This window comes from Rhinopithecus bieti, unplaced genomic scaffold (genome assembly GCF_001698545.2).
Source record: "Rhinopithecus bieti isolate Rb0 unplaced genomic scaffold, ASM169854v2 scaffold_32982, whole genome shotgun sequence".
In the NCBI taxonomy this organism is placed as follows: domain Eukaryota; kingdom Metazoa; phylum Chordata; class Mammalia; order Primates; family Cercopithecidae; genus Rhinopithecus; species Rhinopithecus bieti.
In genome coordinates, this window is record NW_016814002.1 from 280,768 (window position 1) to 304,851 (window position 24,084).

The 24,084-nt window shown below is 36.7% G+C and overlaps 1 long non-coding RNA gene across 1 annotated transcript in view; it reads left to right on the forward strand.

Moving 5' to 3' along the window:
• Window positions 1-24,084, forward strand: part of LOC108513546 (uncharacterized) — a 333,457-nt gene that overhangs the window by 115,497 nt on the left and 193,876 nt on the right. The window contains exon 2 of the long non-coding RNA XR_001880929.1: window positions 8,353-8,382. This is a non-coding gene — a long non-coding RNA (uncharacterized LOC108513546). The remainder of the gene's footprint in view (window positions 1-8,352; window positions 8,383-24,084) is intronic.

Here is a 24,084-nt window from a genome sequence, read left to right on the forward strand (position 1 = left end):
CTGCAGGCTGCAGCAGCTGACCAGCACCGATTGTCCGGCACTCCCTAGTGAGATGACCCCAGTACCTCAGTTGAAAATGCAGAAATCACCGGTCTTCTGTGTCGCTCGCGCTGGGAGTTGGAGACTGGAGCTGTTCCTATTCGACCATCTTGCTCCGCCCCCCTCGATTGCTTTCTTTTAGGTATAACATAGGAGTGGGATTGCTGGATCATATGGTACCTCTGTTTTTAGTTTTTTGTGAAATCTCTAAACTGTTTTCCCTCGTGGTTGTACAATTTACATTCCCACCAACAATATACAAGGAGCCCCTTTTTAGAGAACTTATTTTATAGAAACCCCAGTATATGGATGCACACACACATATGCAAACACACACACACACACGAACACACAGATTTTTACTAGAACATTATCTCTAACAACAACTGGAAACAATGTAAGTGCCCATCAGTAATGGGAGTAGTGTTACTCAAACTCTGGAATCTCATACTGTGTTATATATTGTTTCATTAGTTAGAGCCATGATATATTTATTGATAAACGAGAAATTTATATTGCATGGCAATTTTATTTTTGTCGTAACCTCAGAAGCCTTAACTATTTGCATATATTTATAAGAACATGGAGAAAAGTGTGGAAGGGAATGGTAGATAAGAGGAGTTGAGTTTGTTTAATATACTTGATTCTTTAACATGTTCAAATGAGTATGTATTATTTTATATTTTACATGTTTTAAATATAATTTGTTATACTTATGTATTTTATGTTTTTTAATTAACAAAGTAAACAGTCTGCTATATGGGTCATTCTTCAAATGGAAACATAGAACAGGGGCCATCCTTATAACCGTCTGCACTAAGAGAGTTAGCCTCTGAAGGAATATGAGATTTAGGCTAGCCACCATCAGTGACCAGTCTGTTTAAAACATATCTGTTCAATCAAGGTCCCAGCAGGAAACAGATGATGCAGTCATATTACAATAATTCAAGAGCTGGAGCCAGGTGTGGGGTAGGAGAACCTCGAGGAATTTTTCATGGACCAGGGGTCACCAACAGCACAGCTGTTGCCACCCGAGGCACAAAGAGACAAGGAGAGGGGGAGGATATCAGAACCCAGAAAGAGAAAAAGTCATGTTGTAAAGAACCTTGATTGGAACGGTGACCTTCTTTAAAGGGACATAGTCCATTCACAATGAGCTTACAGGAAGTGAACCAGGGAAGAAAATGTTGAATGCATTCTAATCTCTCCTGTCATCTGCCAGGGCTCCCCACTGACTGAACCCAACTAGAGACAGATGTTAAGAGAGGGCCTTTTGATGTCAAGTACCTAGATCAGCGGCCTTGGGCAGAGAACGGGGGCAAGTACAGAGAATGGGTTTTGAAGAGTAAACAGGAGTTATCTGGCATAAAATGCCAATTTTTTTTGGGGGGGAGACAGTTTCATTCTTGTCGCCCAGGCTGGAGTGCAGTGGCGTGATCTCGGCTCACTGCAACCTCCATCTCCTGGGTTCAAACAGTCTTGTGCCTCAGCCTCCCAAGTAGCTGGGATTATAGGTGTGCACCACCACACAAAGCTAATTTTTGTATTTTTAGTAGAGATGGGGTTTCACCATGTTGGCCAGGCTGGTCTCGAACTCCTGGCCTCAGGTCATCTGCCCGCCTTGGCCTCCCAAAGTGCTGGGATTACAGGTGTGAGACACCGTGCCCAGCCCCAATATTCTTTTTGAACTAAATAATCAAAATAACCCAGAAGAGAAAAACATAGATAGTATGCAAAATATTCACATCCATTTACTTTACGGGCTTACCAAATTATTGTTTAATTGACCTAAGCCCAAACACAAAATTAAAAAAGAAAATCTGAAGATGGCATTGTTCCTCACCCTCTTCTGTACATAAGTCCCAAATTCTTTCTTAAACTCCCTTGAGGGCATAGCAGTGAACATCTCAGAGTGGGGACAGAAAACTATTCCCAAAGATGAACATGGCCCCAGACCCACAAAATGCGACTTTGGACTTGGTCTGAAACAGTAGAGGTTTTCTGTTAAGTCCTAGCTTGGTTGCAAGGAATGACACTGTAAATCAGGTCATGGAATGGGAAGCTGACATTTACTGACCCTTTGCATGTGCCAGGCTCCATGACATACATTCATGTAAGTTAGCACTTTTACTCCTCTCAGCAAACCTGTACTGTGACCAATATGGTCACATGAATGTATGCCATGGAGCCTGGCACATGTCAGGTTTGCTGAGAGGATTAAAAGTGATTACTCTTTAAGAAACAGAAACTCCAAGAGTTTAATCTGGAGTTTAAGGAACTTTCTCAAGGTCAATGATAAGAGTCTGGAGGCACAGCCTCACTTGGCTGCAAAATGGTAAAGAAGTCATTATCCATTATCGGAGGTCTCTCACCTGTCCCAGAAATATGCCTTTCCCCTTCCCCTCTCTCATTCTCTTATCTTCCATTCATTCCCTTTGTTATAATATTTAACAAGTATTTATTCAGTACCTACTGTGTGCCAGGAATCATGCATTGTACCATTGATACCAACGAATATGGCCTCTGCCTTCATGGATTTTACAGCATAATAAGAATTCTCAGGGGAATCATCCTATGCATTTCCACTAGCCCCAAGTCCTTTTCATTTGAGGTCATTTGCATCTCAGTCTTCGTATATCTTTATTAAGAGTGAGAACTATTTTTTGGCCTGTTTGTTTAAATACAAGTGTAATATAAAAATTGTAGTAAACCTTTTAAAAAATCTCACTTTCTATTTCATTATTTTAGAGAATTGAGGATGCTATAATATTATAAGAAATATGAGATACTGGAACTAGGTAAGATAACATTTTTTAAAGGTGCTTTCTGGTTTTATTGAAACAAATCAGCCAGTTCCCCCAAAAGTGTGAATCTATGGGTACATGTTGAGGCTTATGTTTTAATCAGGCTAAAAGCATATCACATTCTCTCAAATAAGCACATCTTTCATTTCTTAAATTGAAAATTGGTTTGTATTTATTTAAAACCTTTCTTGTCAAAGGCAAGTTAAAATTACTGTTCAAGTGTCTCATATAATTATAACCATAAAACTAATAAACATTTGAACTAAATTTTCCCTATTTAGATATTCTCGTTCACTCTTGGGAAAGCCCCAGATTGCGTTACTCAAGTAATCTCATTTTTGTAACTGAGCCAGTATTATCATTATCAAAATTACAATTGATCTACAATATACTGTCATAAAGGATGACTGGTGTGTAGCACATTCTGATTTCTCTCATTTTGCATTAGATGCATTGCATAATAGAACTGTAGGAATTGCCTGCTAATGCTTTAGTTCACCCTTTAACAATTAAGTTAGGCAATCTTGGGTAAAGTAACATTCAGTAGACTCCATGCATGTTGTTTTCTATCACCATCTTTGGATGTACTTTTGGGGAGCAGGAGGGCTGCAATACACACACAGAGACACATGCACATGTTTATAATTTGTTAAGAGGGAGTTATTATTAAACGTCTAAGTTGACACTATTTTATGGTTGGCTCTTCTGGGTCTGATCTTAGACAAGTGAGTTAACAACATCTTTGATCCTCTTTAGCTTTCTACTTTTGTAAAATAAAGGGGTTGGACCAAATAAGTGGGGTTTTTGTTTGTTTATTTGTTTAGCTTTTGGCGTTTTTTTTTTTTTTTTTGCCCATGCTACGATATTCATAGAGGCCATTGAGTACCTAGTAAGGCAAACCAGGACCAGCTGTAGCTCCTCCCTTGTACTTTAACAACAGTAATTCTATTTTGTTTTATATGTGAAGCATCCCAAGTAAGACTTCCAATTTCTGATGCCTTTTCACCTATTTATTAGTCGTAGTGGTCATTGTATTCTATTTTTGGCTTCATAGTGAGTGACAGCTTGTACAAACAACACAGATACTGGAAAAATCAGTCTTCTTCAAATTCTATAGTAGCATGAACTATAAAGTATTAATCATGTATTTATGCCTGGTTTCTACGTGTGAATCAGTTAAGCCTATTCTTAATTTTCTTGCTTCGTCAGCTCCAAAGCAGGAAATTACACCATTGCCCAAAATCTCCAGCATTCTGTTGATTTTGTTTGGGAGGTATAAATCTAGTAAAGCATAGGCGGAGGCCTGTTGCCAAATTGATAGCTGTATTTGTCTGCATAGATTGTATTTTCACAGCTGTCAGGTGAGATGGTTGCTTCCTATGTAAAGTGGTTCTAGAATCATGCATGTCCTTGGGATTTTAATTTATCAGATGTTTTAGCACTTCCTACTTAAAGAGCTTCAAACTCTAGGGAATATAATGTATGCCATTCTGAAAGGTGGTATTTCAGCTTTTGTATCTTTGGGGATAACACGTTGTGAATGAAATTGGTGTTTTAAATAGAGCTCCTGGGGAAGTTTTTGCCAACAGTCCTTTTGATATCCCATGTGCTCTATTGTAATAAGAAAGCAGAATAAATAAACTAAACTAGGTGGTCAGGATTCTGTTAGGATGAAAACAAGTATAATTTCCTTTATAATGATGAAAAGCAAACAAAACCCTGCACAAATAGTTTTAATCAATGTTTAAAGACTCGTTTCCCAGACTCCTGTGTGTTTGGCAGATAGTCTTGGGTGGGGTGGAAATGGAGTGGAAAACAATTGCTGTGGAGATAATAAAATTACTGGGCAAAAGAAAAAACGGTATTTGAAATACTTTTTTTTTTTTTTTTTTTTGAGACAGATTCTTGCTCTGTTGCCCAGGCCGGAGTGCAGTGGCATGATCTCGGCTCACTGCCACCTCTGCCTCCCAGGTTCAAGCGATTCTCCTGCCTCAGCCTCCCGGCTCATGGTTGACATGAGTTACCTCTTCCAGCATTTTTCATTTGTATTTTGAGAAGAACATAAATTAATGTGGTATTGACAACTGCCATGATCATTTTTCATTTAGGCTAATTGTTCCAGGAAAGGGATTCCTATATTGTATTCATTTTTTTCATTTTAATACTTTAATAGTGAATAGTGAATAGCTATAGGAATTTGATACTTTGAATTAAAAAAATTAAAACTAGGTTCAAATGAAAGAAAAAATTCTCATAAACTTTAAAAATGGAACCATTTGTTTAGGGTATTGGAAATCAATTCTCCATATTTGACACTACGAAATTAGCTTCAGATAACCCTTTTCTCCATTTTGTGTTCATGTTGTTTTCACTTTATAAACAGTAAAACTCCATCTCCTTGCGTGAAGTTATTTTAGGGGGAAGAAAAAGTGCAATACACAGATTCATTATCTTGTAATGGCTCATTTTAGTTTTGCATTGAATCAATCTTTGAGACAATTACTGTAACTTGATTTTTTCCTTCCCTCCACTGGTAATAAAAGAGACATTTTATTTCAGGGAAATATGAATTAAAATAGTCTTGCTTCATAAGCATGCTCAGAGAAGAGATTTTAAATCTTGTTTTAAAATAGTGGCATCATGTTCATGAACTTCAAGTTTTCTTTGTTCCTTTTCTTCTTTTCCTTTTTCTGTGAAACAGTAGGATTAATAGGAAGCATGTCCAAAATTCCCTCTCGGAAGAAATTTAGATAGGGACATAAATATATTTTATGCATTCTTACTAAGCATTTCCAAATAAGCTTTTAGAGTTTCTTAAGTAATCTTTGATTTTATAGGAAGAAAAAGGGTCAAAGTTTGCTTTCTTCACACACTTTAGTAAACAAATCCCTCTTGTATTAATGAAGAAATTGACTAAACCTACCAATTATCTCACTATTATAAAACATGTCTTGAAAATTTATTAGATGCAGGCCAAACCATTAAACTCAGACCTTGCCTTGGAGAAGCTTCCATCTAATTGGGATATATCTCAATTTATTGGAGATAATGAAGTAGAAACTAAATTATTATTAATTTTAGACACACAAAAGTCGTTTCACCTCTGTAAAATGGAAGAAGTAACATGAATCTACCTGACCAATGAATGTTGGATAACCAGTTATTGGAGTGCTTTGTGGAGGCAAAGTAATACTATAAATAACAATAAAGTTTCACCTTTACTTGCGTATTTTTATGTCACTTTTGCTGAAGAAAAGTGCCTTGACATTTTTGCTAATAAAGTTAAATTTTGTTATTTTTTAGAGAATAGAAATAGATAAAATAGACAAATTTGATGGATTCGTTGGAAAATCCTTATTGGATTTATAGTTATCAGAACTTTTTTGAATATGATTATGCAGCCTAAATTAAGATTCTATTACATGGATAGTAATACACATAGAATTACCTTAAGAAATGATTGTGTACTATGTAGAGTGTCAAAATTTTGTAAAATAGTTCTACAGTGAAGTTAAAATGTTACTGGATGTGCTTATGTATAATACATGAACACACATTCGGCATAAACTAACTTGATGATTGGCCAGAACTGGAATTCCAACTCCTACACCTACCCATCCATCCACATCTATTGGACAAGTGCCTGGTTAAACAGATGGGCCTTGGGCTGTGCTCTCAAAACAGGCAACCTCCACCTTTATTGAGCAAAACATTGGATGAAAATAGACTATATTGTCTTACTGTGCTACTGAGCATGGTAATTTAAGTGAAGAGCTCCTATTTATTATTGTTGTTGGTTGTTAAAAATACCTTTTTCCTTATGAATGAACATGTGAAAACTGGAGGACAACAGATGGAGTCCCAGGGAACTGGAAAACCTATAGATAGGGAGGTAGTTCTCAGTCAAATATGAAAATAAAAAATCAGCAGGAGTGTGAAATTTCATGTGGTTTTATAAATGCATGTAGCTAAGATTTTAGAAAATGTTTGGTTGATCATGAAATTTCTCTTTTCCACTAACGGATATGAGACCAAGTAGAATTCTTGATGTCTGTCCTCATGCCTCTTCAATAAGTTACCACTTCAAAAGCTACAAAGCTGGATTCAAGGCAGGACCTTAAATTCTGGCTACTGTCTGTGTAAATATCACACACTTACATGTGGTAAAGTCAGAGGGACTTGTAGACCTGAGTGATAGGGTGGCAGATGACTTTATGACATCAGAAGTGAGTTTTGTTTATGGTTGATTAACGACATTGCTACTTGGGACATGTTTGCGACAAACGTACTGAGGGCAATTAGCAAGAGCAACAATTAGATAGTCCCATACTTGGAAGATTATATGAGACTAAATTTGACACTCTTAATATTGACATATTGAAAATAGCATTTGGTCTCCATGCATTTTCATGATATTCTCTTTAGTGTAACAATAATCAGTAAGCTATCACATATCTAACCTCATAGAACTATGAATATGGGCATTTGTTCTTCAAATGACCCATTATTTATTGATTGAATCATTAACAATGATATTTGCACCTCTTAAATTATGAAGTGGGTGGTCTGTGGGCAGCATGCTAAAATTCAAGTACAAGACTTTCTACTCTTTTTTCCTAATTTTTTTTTTTTAAGTCTTTTGGTAACTCAGTTTTCACAAAGAAGGGGAGTTTGCTTGCTACCTACTTTCCTTGTATTACTGCTGGGCTGTGTTTTAGTGGCAAGAAATAGTTCCTGTGATACTTAAGAACTCTATGGAATAACGCTCAGTATAATGTATATTGAATTATGTTTTCTGGTTATTATATTTGGATAAATTTAGGCATAAGGTTGTTTAATACTTCAGCAGAAACCTGCAATGGAACTTCCTAAAAATTTGACCTTGTGAAAGAAATCCAAATGGAATTATTTTATACTTATTTAGCTCCTATAAATGTGTGTGCTGGGCTAATAAATAAATAGGTAAGAAATACCACAACACTGTTTAACGTTTATTTCTTTCCTCAAAATAAAGAAGTTAATCAAAAAAGTAATACATTGTTACTATTTAAGAGTTATTTCTTACTGCAAAATGTTTTGTGATAGCTTTGTTTCATTATGTTTAACTTAATGTTAATTACTATAATACTTTTTTGTTACATTGTCCTTTGAAATCATTAAAATTGGCTAAATAATATTGTTCTATTCTACTTGATAAAATGGAGAGCTCAGAAGATTAATTTAGATACAGAATTGAGAATAAAACAGTCTCAATATGTGTTTAATTTCATTAGAAGGAAATATATTATAAAATAGCCATTTGAAGAGAAAAGATAAAATAGTGAAATATTTTAATTTTCAAACTCATAAAATGGTAATATAAGCTGTCTTTAAATGAAAGTAAATATTTTATGTTTCTGTATGTATATGAGACATATGATCACTATCAGATTTATCTTGAATTACTCTGATACACTATATTTCTTATACATGTTATTTAATGTCTTTTGTTGTGTTTTGTTTTAAACAGCAAATGCCAGTCTTCTTGGAGGAGGAGGTGGTAAGTCCTGAACATCACTTAACTTACAATACATTTTTATTGCTATACCAACTACAAGACGTTTAGTAACTTCTGTGACACTTCAAAGAAAATTTTGCTATAGTCATCAACCACAAAAATGTTAATCTTCCAAAAATAATTTATAATATGAATACCTTGGTTTGGTTAAATGTCATTTTAATTGACTTCAAGATATACACAGTACTCTTTTCTTCTTGTCAAACTTTGCATTTCTACTTTTGGCATAAGGTGTAACAGCTATAAGCTATATGAACACACATGTATGACGTGTGTACATAGTTACAGAGCATTACATATTACAGAGTTATTTTTAATATGAATTCTAAACAACAGTACATTTGGAGGCTATGGTTTCTTTTTCCACTATAATGACTTTCTTTTGCTTTTCATGACTTTGTAGCCTGAGAGCTTAATATATCAGCCACTTACTTTGAAAATAAAAAAGAAATTACTGTTGACACTCTGCTTTTCTTTCTGTTCAGTTAGAGGATAAAGAAAAGGAGATCAAAGTGAGCTGAGGGAGACAGAGATTCCTGTACTGGGAATTTTTTTGATACTAAAATCTTGTAACTATTTGTATTTTTATTTCTAGGTTAGGAAGATGAAAGCTTTCATAGCCCCAGTATATATAATATAGTAGGAGAGAAAAAAGTATACAATTAGAACAGAGTCCTTTTCATATAAGGCCCAGATGGACATAACTAGGTTTGTTTTCTCTTTTCTTGTCACTCTCTTTCTCCCTTCCTCTCTTGCTCTTCCTTTTTTCTTACATACAGTTGAAATAGATAGGATTGTGCAGAGCCTTAGGCTTTCATCAGGAGGTTTCATTGTAATTTTTATTTGGAAATTAAACATTTAACCTTTGTTGCTCTTTAAGAACAATTGGTTTTTTAAAAACAGAATCTTGGACATAAGAAAAATAGAAAAGTGTTTGAACTAGAAAATGCTCTTCATATTGTCACATGTCAATGCATGTTCTATGCCAGAGTATCATGAAAAGAGTATGGGATTTGAAATTGGACTTACTGTGTGGAGACCATGAAAGCGTTAGTAAATATCTCCAAGCCTCAGTTGCCTCATCTTTAAAGTGTGAGGACAGTATTAACTATCTAAAGTGTTTATTGTGAGAATTAAACAAAAATATCTGCTAAGTAACTAAGTCATGGAATAGTGCAGGATTCATAAATGTCTATTTCTTTTCTTCTTTTCTAAGTTATTTTAGAAAATATGATTCTGTAGGATGTTTCATTGCACTTGTTATTGTATTTGAGGGGAATTAGAAGGGAAATTTTTCCTTAGGAGTTGAATTCCCAGTAATTTGTTCTTTCTGTCTCTTACAATAGGTGAAGAAAACATTATTAAGATAAATTGTCCATAGTGCTGATTTCCTTACAAGATCTATTAGTAATTTAAGAAACCTCACGAATACTGTTACTACCTTAACATTGAGTCTATGTAAACACATATATCAAGTTAAAACAACAAATTAGGTAGACGATTCAGTTACTGCTTTTGAGTATTTCAAAAAATTGACTTGACTAATTATATTAGTTAAAATCACTTTAGCCACTATAACAGAAAAAGTAAAAAACATTAAAGTCCAAAGTAACAGTAGTTTAAAAGAGATAGAAATGTATTTCTGTCTCATGTAAAGGTAGTCTAGATACAGGCTGGAATGGTTGTATGGTGATTCCGTGGTGTCATCAGAGACTCAGCTCTTACTTTTCTGTTCTTTCCTAGTGCATGGCTTTCATGCTAAGACGACCTCGGGGTACAGGATGGCTCCTGGAGCTCTAGCCATCATAAATATTGGTACAGGTCAGGAGAAGTAGGAAAGGCAAAACGTGAAAAAAAAGTGAGCTCCCAAACATGAGTCAGTTTTCTTTAAGCAGAATCCCACATTATCTTTGAATCTGGACTGTATTCATTCCTAGCATGTCGTCTTTTATTCCAAGAAGCAATACACTCATTGGGAAAAATTACTGTTCCGTTTACTAAGGAGGAGGGGGAGAGTGGAGGTTGAGGAAAACAATGTAATGTACCTGCCATGGTGGTTACCTCTATATTGTCAAACTGCTTTCTTTAAATATATGTATGTATTGTTGGTGTGTATAGAACTGACTCTAGTGATTTGGCTTGTATTTTCTTATGATTCCTCTCTCCTCTGTGAGAAGATTTATGAATGTCTAGCAATTATAAGAGATTCAGGAATAGGCCAGTTTTCTATTTAGCTAAAGTCTTTATTTTAATGTCTTCCTCTAGATGGTTGATTTTGCTCAATTTGTCATCATTTATAATTTTTTGAATAATAAAATTAGCAACTCAGCATCATCATAAAGATAAATTACAAGTATTTAAGATGGTTGTAGTTTCTTTCATTAAAGTAGGTCATTGACAGGTTTAAATTTATGTATGCACTTCTGGAGATGTCAAGATTGCTCTAAAACATGTCTGATTTTGGAAAGCTGCATTTAAAATTAAATTTAAGGAATATTTTAGCCTTCTCTGAGCTGATTTTGACCTTCTGATTCTATGACAAATCTTTTTAATCCTCTCAGTGATATTTGTAAAGTAACAGCTAGTAATCATCTAATAAGAAGCAATTGAATTGATGTAATTCTCTTGGATTTAATCAACAAGTCCATTTTTCAACATGAGTTAATATCCCTTCAAAGGTCCCTCAAGAGAATAATTTTTTAATTGACTAAACAGTTTGATCAAGAAAATTTGACACTACATACAAAAATAATAATGGGACCTAAGTCCCATTGTTTAGGTCCTCAGGAGAGCTTTCCCCATATTCTGTATGAGTAGTACCTGATTGTGAAATGTAGACAAAATTATTGTATGCAGAATTGTGTTGGCCATAAAATCTTAGCATTTTGTTGTTCTTTTTTGAGTGCTTACCACCAATGAGACAGATCCCTTGAAAGACTTAAAAAATGTTTACGTATCATCCTCTCAGTGCTGATTTTAAAGTGAGAGATTTACTTCACATTGATGTGAATTTTCATCTTTGAGCTAGATATCAATCTTTATATGAATGTATTGCCACTGACTGCAGTTCATTGTAATGAGCATAGGTGATGTGATTACTTCTACTCAGTCATTTCAGTTAAAATTTGGTAACTTTTACCGATTTTACCAATTTGTTTGGTAAAATTGATCATTTCTGTTTATATATAAATAAGTTGAAGGCAGAGATGGATATGTACTAATTTCTTAATTTAATATGTAGCTGGTCTATAGTGACTGAATTGTACTTTGCAGGAAACATTTACATTAGTGTTAAAAATCTTTGAAGTTCCGTTAATTTTTTGACAAACTTTCCATTATTATTACCAACAGTATCCTGTATATTATTTTACCTGTTGTTATTTTAATGGTTGAGAGAAACTTCTTCAAGGTTACATAGCTTATAGGGCAAGGTTGGAATGAGAAGACAGTGTTCTTGACTGCCACTCCAGGGCTGCTTGCCCTGGCACTGTAGTTTTTAATATGCCTCTGCCCTCCAGATTTGCTTTTCTATGCACAGATGGGTAACTCCATTTACACCAGGAAAAATAAGTGAGAGGACAGGAAAACATACAGTTAAGATATGGATTTTGCATTCCTTGGCTTATTTTCACAAGTCTCAAGATCTATTGATAGCTTAGAAGTCAATACAATGGCACTGTCTTATAGTACTCTTGGATTGCTTCCCAGTTTCATATCCTTTTATTGTGCATTTGAGATTCAGTCTTAGAAGACATTGCATTTTAGATACATGTTCACCCATCTGTAATAAGAATGTTGTACATGCACAAGGTCCTGTGATGCTGGTACCTTTGGAATATATAGTAAAATATAAATCATTATAGCCAGTCTTAAATTATATAAAGAAGTAGCATTAGAAAGAAAAATCAGAACAAAGGAGCTAGTTCCTCACTTCCTTTTGGATCATTATATACCAGACAGGAACAAAATTTACAGTCTGTTACTTTAGATATCTTTTCTTTTTCATTGATGTAATAGTTTTAACACAAAACTAGAACCTGCTGATAGAACCCAAGCAGGATATTGTTTATGGGATGTGCTTCCTCCTCCAGTCTGTCAAAGTACTTGAGGGATAATGCTAGACATTTAAAATGACGGTTCCTGACAGAGTGGTAACTTACTGTCTTTTGTACACATAGCTTTATGGCTGCCATTTTAATCATATATACATACACATAGATAAAAAATACATATATTTGCATCAGTGCTGTAATTCGATAGCTTATTCCTGAGTTGATTCTGTGGCAGGTTAATAGATAAGTTCTGTTGTCTAATAAGCGAGTGCTGTTACCTATGCAGTCAGCCCCATCTGCAATGCATGCAAAGTCATTTGTCCAACGCGAGAACAGAGCGGACACTGTGAGCCTTCCCACCTCTGATGGCTTCCTGCTTTCCTTCTGCCCCTTAGAGTAGGCCCAAAGATGGACAAGGTTCAGTACCTTGCGTTAGTAGCTGCTCCTCTAATCTCCCTCATTTCTGATTTGGATAGTTCTCCTTGCAGAGAGGATTCATAATGTTTGTCTGTTATTAATGTCCTTTCATACAATGAGGTGGTTTGTGTGGCGTACCAAAATGCATGCTTGAAAAAGAATAAAATTATAACCTGGGTGATAGGTGCACCAAAATCTCAGACTTTGCCATTACACAATTCATCCTTGTAACCATAAAACACTTGTACCCCAAAAGCTATTGAAATAAAAAAAAGAAAAAAAGAAGAGTGAAATCATAAACCAAGTGCTGTTATATCATAGATAGTATTTGTGCATCTCTACACACCCATCATCTGTTTCTAAACACAAACACACATATGTGCACACATTCATTCAGCAAAGATTAATTGAGTTACTATTGTTTGTCCGTATTGATTATTGATTGGTCAATAAACACAGCCTTTTCCCTGTGGCCAATCATGATCCCTGTTCAGCTGAATTATTAGAGCAATTATAGTTGTCTACATTCTTTCAGATGTTCCAAGGATTCTGCTGGCATAGTCTTTTGAGTTAACATGATGCTTTCACATTAATAGAATGGGCATTGGATGACTTCTTTAAAAGGCAGAACAGATACCCTGAAAACAACTCTTTTAACAAAAAATCTGAGTTGCTACCTGGAATTCCTAACATAAAGAGCAAAGTGTTTAAAGGGCTTTTTGAATGTGTTTAAGAGGGAATGATTTCATAAATTTTGTCTTAAGGATTCGTAAGCAGAGTGGAGCGCCTTCTCACCCTCCCTTCACATACACAACGGCTTTCCCAGCATATATCCGGTGCTCAACATCCCGCAGTGATTCTGTTTCACTCTTGTTAAACCTCCAGATGTGGCCAGGCTTCAGGCATGCTGGGAGGAATTTAGGATAGCAGTCAGCAGTGAGGGACTGAGGCAGTTTACAGAGGGTAGAGTGTTGGGGGTTGCCCCTCAGGAGAGTCAGTCAAGCATAACTAGTAGTGAGTTTGCCAGCTGGCCTGTGCTCAGCAGGGGAGGGGCCCCAGACATGGGCCTGGGGAACAGCAACAGCCTCTCAGTCCTGAGAGAGAGCAGCATGGCAGGAGAAACGCAGGGGCTCTGGCCTTTTTACTCAGGCAGGGAGCAGAGATGCAGGAAAGGATGTGATGCTAAACCACAGAAAATAAGGTTTAAATCTTAACTGCCTTGGCCAGGCATGGTGGCTCATGCCTCTGTAATTTCAGTACTTTCAGAAGCCAGGTTAGGAGGATTATTTGAGCCCTGGAGTTTGAGACCAGCTTAGACAACATAGTGACACCTCATCTCTACAAAAAATAATCAAAATTAGCCAGGTAAGGCTGTGCATGCCTGTGGTCCCAGCTACTTGGAAGGCTGAGGTGGGAGGATCACTTGAGCTCTGGAGGTTGAGGCTGCAGTGAGCCATGATCACACCACTGCACTCCAGCCTGGCCATCAGAGTGAGACCCTGTCTCTTAAAAAAAAAATCTTGACTGCCTTAGGTGGGATTGATCCTGTGCACTATGGGCGGATAAGCCTGCTAAAAGAGGCCAGGAGGCCCAGATGTGAGGAAGAAGAGGGAAGGGGGTTAGGGACCAGGAGCCAGGCCAGGTCTGACAACACTCAGTTACACACTGAGCCAACCTACTTTTGCCCTCCCTCCTTCCCCCCTCCCCATCTTCCCTCCTCCTTCCCTCTTCCCTCCCTTCCTTCTTTACTTTCTTCTTTCCTTTCCCTGTTTCCCTCCTTCTTTCTTTTTCTCTTTCTCAGTCAACAGCAAATACTGATTACCTCTTGTATACTAGCCTTGAAGTCAGTGTAGGTGAGATTCTTAGAACTAAGTGCAGCCAGAGGCATAAGTACTTATTTACACATTAATATCTTAAGAACTAAATAGGTTCTTCATGCAGGGAAAACGAAACAGAACAGTGAAAGTCAACAGTTTATAGTGGTCAGGGAAGACTTCCCAGAAAAGGTGACACAGGAGCAGTCTTGAATGATGAGTAGTAGTTTTCAGGAAACAGAACGTCATGATCTATTCAGATGTATCTCCTACTCTTTGCTGTAGAGATCTTGCTCTGCCATCTCCTCACTGTTCTGCCATCATATCATCCAGGCCTTGGTTAAGCCGTTTTCTTTGACAGTCCCAGCATGCCACTTAAAATGGAGTGAAAAGTGTTAGGGCAGAACTGAAAAAAGGAACTCTGGCTGGGCGCGGTGGCTCAAGCCTGTAATCCCAGCACTTCGGGAGGCCGAGACGGGCAGATCACGAGGTCAGGAGATCGAGACCATCCTGGCTAACACGGTGAAACCCCGTCTCTACTAAAAAATACAAAAAACTAGCCGGGCGTGGTGGCGGGCACCTGTAGTCCCAGCTACTCGGGAGGCTGAGGCGGGAGAATGGCGTGAACCCGGGAGGCAAAGCTTGCAGTGAACTGAGATCCGGCCACTGCACTCCAGCCTGGGCGACAGAGGGAGACCGTATCAAAAAAAAAAAAGAAAAAAAGAAAAGAAAGAAACTCTGGTGCTGGTGATGTGGGTAGCAAACCTCCATCAGAGTAACGTGGGCAAAGTCTGGTGGTCATCGCCAGTGCGAGCTCCTCCCTGCTTTACTTTCTCTTCTGATTACCTCGCCTGCTTGTCAAGTCTAGGGACCATCTCTGCAGCTTCTCATTCCAGTTAGATTTCTAGTATGTGTTTTCTTCATTCTACATGAGCTTGTCTAATTCTTGTTCTTAAAAGTTTAACTTAGCCATGGTAGCTCTAGTCTTGCCTGCCGTTTGTCATTAGGCCTTCTAGATGCTCTTCCTGGTGGAGGAAGGTGAGGTGGGGAGGGTTCAAAATCCAAGCCATGCATCTGCTTTGATCTCTCCTATGGTAACGGCAATTCCACGGACATAATTTGTTTATTACACTTCCAACTTTGGTTACTGTGATCCCTTCATTCTAAAGCTAAACTTCAAAGTTATTCATCATATTTACTACACATGCTCCCAATTCTAAGTGAACTTTCCCATCGAAAATCCCTGTTGAAAGGCCAACCCTATGCAGATTAAATGCTCCTCATTGTAGCCATACCTGAGCCTGGAAGTGTCTATTCCTCCATTAAGGCAGAAACTTCCTGAGAGTGGGTAATTTCATATTCATCTTTATACCCCTGGCTCATTCTATCACATATAGTAGATGCTTTGAGATATTACTCTGTCTCATCCTGGATTCTCAACATGTTTATATAGTTTGGTTTTGACCAGTTTACTTTGGAAAGTTAATCTCTTTATCTTCAAGTGATTTCTAAATGAAAAAAAAAAAAACCCCAAACTTGAGAAATGGTTATAGCAGGCAACCTGAGGATGATATTCATATTTATGCAGTAATTATTTTTATCATAGTATTATCTTTTAGTTTTAAAAAGTTTGTATAGCCAGGATCTCGTATATTTACATATATTTACTTTAAATGGGCAATAAAGAGAACAATATGCAATTGAATATGCATATTCATATTGCACATGGAGAAATGAAATACAGAAAATTTACATTCTATAGATCACATGGAAAGAGGGAAAGCCTGTTGTTTCATTCATGTTTTACCATATTGAGGGTATTTCACCAGTTACGTCATTCTCCTTTTTCATAGTTTGATTTTAATTTATTAATAATTTGTCTTTTGCATACTACAAGTAACTTGTCATTGACATCATATTACTAATATGTATACTCGTGTTATCCTACAATGCGTTTCTATTTTCTTTTTTGTTTTAGCTTCAATAAGATTTAACTAAAGAAAAATTGTATGTGTTGGTGCTCTTAACTGGATACTCTTTTAAGGTCACTTGTTTCCATTTTGCTTTTGATTTTTAGAGTTTGCCTTTTAAAAATTAGTTTTATAATTGGTATATATTATTTATATTTGTATGTTTCTTTCATAATTAACTGTTTTTTAAACAAATAGATGTTTAGTCATTCTTTCAGAAAATGTTGAGATTAGTAAATTATGCTCAAAGATAGGAATCAAAGGTTGTAAAGAAAAAAAATAACAATAATAGAAACCCTCTTTTCAGATGTGGAAATACCTTGGTAAAAATTCTAGGCTCTTAAAAGTTCTCTCACTGTGTTGGGCTAGCTAAATGACACCTAAATGGTTGGAAATTCAGATAATAACTACAAACAAATATGTTAAAGTTAGGAAGTACTCTAACAGGTGCCAGGATATGTCTACATATCTTCTTAATTATATAGTAGCTATAGTATAATGCTTGTGTAGCTTATCTACTTGTGTTAAAGGTAAAATCTTTTTAAAACTATAAAAAAGAGAAGTTTATTGAGTTCCTGATTTAAACCACTTATCCCCAAAGAGTCTCTGAATGCGACCTATTAGTACACAGTAGGAAACAAATTGCAAGCAAAATACTGCAGGTCAAGCCTATTATGTTTTGGGATGACTACATTATATTCCTTCAGTTTATGGAAAAGATTTTTTTTTTTTTTACTATCTGATGTAGCTCCACAGTAATACAAGGTGGGGCAATTTCTTTGGGAGCCACTTTTATAGTCTTTTTTGTTTTTGGCACTGTTAAGAATCCTCTTCTTCATTTACCCCTCAAACTGAAGATACTATAGGGATGAATGAATTTGGCCAGTTCTTGATGGCAACAAATTCAAGATTTTCAGGGTCATGTCACAGGCACTGCAGATCCCTCAGGTTACATGATCCTTTATTGCTGCAGCTCTGTCTTTGGTCAGAAGTCATTTTTTTTTTAATGAGTTAGGACAAATTTATTGTTTTGTGTACTAGTTTCCTCTTCTAAAATGATGGTTATAATGATACCTAACTACTTCTACAGGTGTGGAATAACTAATTGCCCTCTGTAAAATGTTTTTCAACTACAAAGTGTTAGATAAATGATTATTACTCTAGTTGTCATTATCATTAATGTTACAGTGTAAACCTGAAAGATGAAAGGTGCTGAATTGCAAGATATGGTGATGGTATATCCAAATAAAGGGGAATAAACTGAATTGTTGGATAACACAAATCCAGATATCTGAGTATAGTAGAAGAGAATTTGTTTTACAGAAAGATAATATAGATATCTGTGCTTTAATTAACCCCTCAGAAATCTGAGGATTTTACATACAAAGATAGAGGAATATTCTAACAGTAGTTCATTTCATCTGTATGTATAATGGTCATCATAAGGAAGCTTCTTTCAAGTATTTAAATACCCAGAGTCAAAAATAATTATATACTAGAGTATGAAGAATTCCAGCTTCATGCAACATTACCAGTCTAGGAGAAGGTGAGCTTAATGCAGTCTTCAGGACAGGACAGATGATGAGGCCATCTCTTAAGGTATGTGAAAGGAAACCAGAAGCAGTAGCATTTTTCTATTCAGGCACATGCTTGGCGCTGGGGAGGAACAAGGGATCCCACAGAATGAGTTAATGGCCCACCCAATGTGTGTGTCCAGCAGGCAGTCAGGCCTGGAAAAAGAAGCAGGGAAAGAAAAACCTAGCAGAAGCTTAGAGTACACAAGGGAAGGGTGGTGCTGCAACCTGGAAGGTGACAGGGAAGACCAGGTATCCTCACAGGGCCACCTGACCGTGAGTTTAAATGGCAGCAGGAGAGACCTGGCAATAGCCTGGAGCCCACTGAGGTCAGTATACAGACCCCAGGTCTGAAAGGGTGACCCAAGTCAGATTAGCTCAGAGAAGGTTGAGGCTGCTAGAGAATCTGAGTCTCCAAAACTGGCTTTGGGACTCGAGTTGAGTGGAGCTTATGCATGGGGAGAATCAGTGGATTCAGCTATGAACAACTGGGAGAGAGATGCAAGAAGACTAAGAAGTGTACAATATTGGGACATTCTCCAGGAGAAGATGAACAAGAAGTGGTGTTTCACGAGTTGTAGCTAAAATACTCTCTCAGCTTCTGCCACATGGTTATTTCTGAGTAACGAAAAGCTCTCAGAAATAGCCATGAGGGGCACAAAGCCCCCACTAGACTAAAAATCCACTAACTCTGCAACTTCCTGGATGCGGAACACACCAAAGGCCTCACACTTATAAATGTGGTATGATGTCCATGCCTGCCGGGTCAGTTTTGCAGGACATAGACCAAAAAGACTTTTACAAAGCTCCAGATTTCATTTCTAGTATGATTGGAAAAAGCATAATTTACCAGTCAGATTTTGTTAAACAAGGAATAATTCTACATCTCCATTAGTACAAAAGCCTTGCTCTGTCATTAGATTATCTCTACATAGGAATCTTCTAGCAGGCCCCTCTGCATGCCCTGGATGGTTGGGCACTATCCTTACTGTGTCTCCATCAAAGTCACTGAATTTTCTTAGGTAACTATCTCTCTTCCCTCTAAGATTGCATATTTCACAATGACATGGACTGTTTCTATTTTGTTCACTTGCTGAATCCTCAGAATCTTGTAGAAAATTTGACATGTAATAGGCACCTGCCAACTAGCTGTTGGACAGATGGCTAAAGAAATGATGGTAATAACTAACCTTTATGGGGTGGTGCTCTGTCCCAGACACTGTGTAAGAATGGCACATACATTATCTATGATAATTATCTAAATATTCTGAATAGATAGGTATTATTCTTCTCATTTTACAGATGGAAGATCAAAAGCTCAGTGAGGTTAGGATGAATAAAATATTGGGTAGACCCAGTATTTTAACTAAAACTCTCCAACTCCAAATCTTCCTCTTTTAATCATTGTACTGTAAGTTCATGAGTTCAAATTAACTTAGTACTACTTAGGGGAATAAGGAGTATATCCATGGATTTATATGTCTCTAAACCCTCGTATTCTGATTTTTTCTGGGCAACCGGTTTTCTTCTTTGAATTTCCAACTTATCCTTATGTCTAATTCTCATCCTCTGGAAATAGCTTTACCCCTAAGAGTTATTTTCTGGGAATAGAAGAATCAGTGGTGCTAAGCTAGGAATTTCTAGGCTTGTCTCTCCTTTTTTCTCAGTTTGAATCTTCTACAGTACCTGTTCTTTAACCTTCATTCTGATAAAATAGTATTTTCAATAATCAGAATTTCTGAGAATTTTTTTGTATTTATAAATAACAAAAATAAGCTATAAAGTTGAAGTCCTCTTTGACTTCTTTTCTCAATTTCATTTTTCTTTCACAGAAAATCATTATCATTTGGTGTACAACTTTTGTTTGTCATAATTTTGTATACATATGTATCTGCAAATAACAGACAGTATTGTTTAAAAATGTTGCATAAATATATTATGGGCATTCTAAAATTTGTTTTTATTTTATTTTATTATTTTGCTAAGCATTGTTTAAAAATGTCTTCATGTAGATATAGAAACCACTAATTACAAAATGATTACTCTAAGGATACTTTTGGTTTAATTGATAATGGCTTTATGCCTATAAAATTCAGTTCTATTTTTGAAAAGTAGCTTTTAGGAACATATGTACCAGTTATACAAGAATATATCTTCATAGTCCTGGTACAGCTAGTCTTTCTAATGAAGATGATAAAAGTGGGAAAATTTGAAGTATGTACAGTATATAGTTTTGGAAGGCAGCAGCAGTACTAAATCTCAACTCCCACAAGTTTAGATGTGCCAGGGTAGTATATCTGGATAATATTTAGGTTGGTGCTCTTAAATCTGTCTAGTGTTTCTTTGCATATATCAAGGAATACTTGTCTTTGGCCTAAAATTTTTTATGCCAATCTTTATACTCGAGAGTTCAAAGGATATGCCAATGGTTAATTCATCCTTTAAAAAATAATACAAGATAACTTTGATAAAACACCTAAAAAGTTCTTAAGTTTGTCTCTTTTCCCTTGAACAGGGAGAAGAACTCTATTACAAGTATTATCTTAAATATGCTCTGAATTAATGGTTCTAAAATTTGAATGTGCATCAGAATTGCTTGGAGGGCTTGTTAAAACACAGATTACTGGGCCTTATGCCCAGAATTTCTGTTTTAGTAAGTCTGAGGTTAAGTCCATGAATTTGCATTTCTAACAAGTTCCCTTTTAATGCTGACCCTGCCAATTTGGGGACCACGCTTTAAGAATTACTGCTCTAAATAAAAATGAATAAAGAGGGGACTTTAGGTTATGGCAGAGTGAGGAAGTTGATAAATCCTCTCTCCAAAAAAAGCAGCTAAAGGCTGGACAAAAAATCCCCAACAAAATAAAATCATAACCATTTTAGTACTCCTAACATCTAAATAGAATATAACAATTTGAGAAGGATTTATGCTTCAACAACTGCTGAACTTCATAGTTGGAATCTACAGCAACCTTGTTCCCACCCTCTCCATTTGGTTGTATGGAAAATCTGCAAGGGTTGGGAGTTTTGGGGCGTGGGCAGGTTGTGCCTCTGTAGTCAAACAAGACTCATGGACTTTGAGTCATGAGTGATTAATATGCCCTGAAGAGTTGTCAATGAAAGTGATGATCTTGGCCAGATGCGGGCCAAAAGCCTGAAGTGGTGGTTGTGGTTGGGACCAAGATATTTCCGGCTACCACTGAGCACATGCACAGTGGATACCAAAGAGACCCTAAGCTTTTTATATACTCTTGTCCAACCCTCAGGCTGTACACATGTGCATAGGAGGCACAAAAGGCCAAGCAGACTATAAAAGCCAGAGAAGACTTGAAAATGGCCTGAACCGTGGAATGCACTTCCCTACCCATATTAAGATCTGATAACAGAGAACGGAAGTCTATCTGACTCAATATATTTGTGCAAAAGGACTATCCAGTCATTGGCTGAAAACTTAGCTACAATGAATCAGGAGTAACCGTTGGGAAGCCAGAATTAAAAATAAAAACAAGAATAAAAAAAAATCCAAGTGAAGACGTCAGAGACTGCTGATCATGAAGGAGATGTATTTTACTGATTTAAGCCTGGATAAATTACCAAACAAAATAAACAACCACAAAACCTTCCAGCACCAATAACCTTTAGATAAAAAATAATGGTGTTCCGGCCGGGTGTGGTGGCTCACGCCTGTAATCCCAGCATTTTGGGAGGCTGAGATGGGCAGATAAGGAGGTCAGGAGATCGAAACCATTTTGGCTAACACAGTGAAACCCTGCCTCTACTAAAAAATACAAAAAATTGGCCTGTTATGATGCCACGTGCCTGTAGTCCCAGCTACGTGGGAGGCTGAGGCAGGAGAATCACTTGAACCCCCATGGAGGCTGGGGGAGGTTGCAGTGAGCCCAAGATCATACACTGCCACTCCAGCCTGGGCTGACAGATTGAGGACCACCTCTCCCTTTCCCTTCCCCTCCTCCTCCCCTCTCCTTCCCCTCCCTCCCCCCTCCCCTCCCCTCCTTTTCTTTGACAGGCATTTAAAGAAATACCTGTCAAATTGTTAGCTGACCACTAAGCTAACAGCAGAGACCTCAGTGACCACACGTAACAAAGAACACAGTCTTCATGCAAATGGTTTAGAAAAATCACTGAACAATCAAAACCCATGACAGGAGCCAACAATAAACCCAAGGGAGGGAGAGAGAGCAGAATCTGATTTTCAGAGATTTGGCATTAGAGTATTTAAAGTTCACTTTTCATCAGAAAATTACAAGGCAAGCACCTCCATGTTCTAGGCACTATTCTAGGTAGTAGCAATATACCTATGAACAAAGTGGACAAAAATCCCTGTTCTTGTGAAGTTGACATTTTATTAAATAAATATATTTATTCACTAAGGCCTTAGTTTTTCAGCATCTGATTATGGTAATTTTCAAACACATAGAAAATTAAAACAATTTCACAGTGAATTGTTCATATGTATACCACCCAGATTCTACCATTGACATTTTACTATATTTGTCCTATCTTGTATGTATCCATGTAGCCATCTATTTATCCATCTACCAATCCATCCTTTTTGCTTATAGCATTATATTTAAGACCACACAATGAAAACAACCTAAGTGTTCAATAGTAGGGGATTAGTTAAATAAATTTATGTATTTCCACTCAATGGAATCATATGCAACTATTAAAACTTATAATTTTCAGATGGAGGAAAATCTGTATCTAGTTTTAGGAGAAAGAATAGGATATTAAACTACTCTGCATTTTATTTTAACACTATAAAACAAACTATACAAATCAAAAGAGCCATAAGCTATTATAGAAAAAGGAAGGATGCTTTATCTGTTAGGCTAGAGGGTTTTTTGTAACTATTTTTTCCTTACCCCTTTTTTGATTTTCATTAATGTTGTTATTGCATTATTTATTCAATACATGCATTTATAATTTTTTAATTGTGACAATAAAATCATTAACTATAATGTGCATCCAAACTATTCAGCAGGACATGGAGAAAATTGTAATATATTTGATTAACTAATTGCATATTGGATATTTTCTAGTACCTAGATATACAAAGATGAATAAAATGGGCTATTCCTTGCCCAATAGAAGTTCACAGTATGTTAGAGACTATGTATCTCCATAAAAGAATAACTATATGATGAACAATAATTGTGTTGTGTATATATTTTTTTATTATACTTTTAAGTTCTAGGGTACATGTGCACAATGTGCAGATTTGTTACATGTGTATACATGTGCCATGTTGGTGTGCTGCACCCATTAACTCATCATTTACATTAGGTATATCTTCTAATGCTATCCCTCCTCCCTAACCCCTCCCCACAATAGGACCCAGTGTGTGATGTTCCCTTCCTGTGTCCAAGTGATCTCATTGTTCAGTTCCCACCTATGAGCGAGAACATATGGTATTTGGTTTTCAGTTCTTGCGATAGTTTGCTGAGAATGATGGTTTCCAGCTGCATCCATGTCCCTACAAAGGACACGAACTCATCCTTTTTTATGGCTGCATAGTATTCCATGGTATATATGTGCCACATTTTCTTAATCCAGTCTGTCACCGATGGACATTTGGGTTGATTCCAAGTGTTTGCTATTGTGAATTGTGCCGCAATAAACATACGTGTGCATGTGTCATTATAGCAGCACAACTTATAATGCTTTGGGTATATACCCAGTAATGGGATGGCTGGGTCAAATGGTATTTCTAGTTCTAGATCCTTGAGGAATCACCACACTGTTTTCCACAATGTTGAACTAGTTTACAATCCCACCAACAGTGTAAAAGTGTTCCTATTTCTCCACATCCTCTCCAGCACCTGTTGTTTCCTGA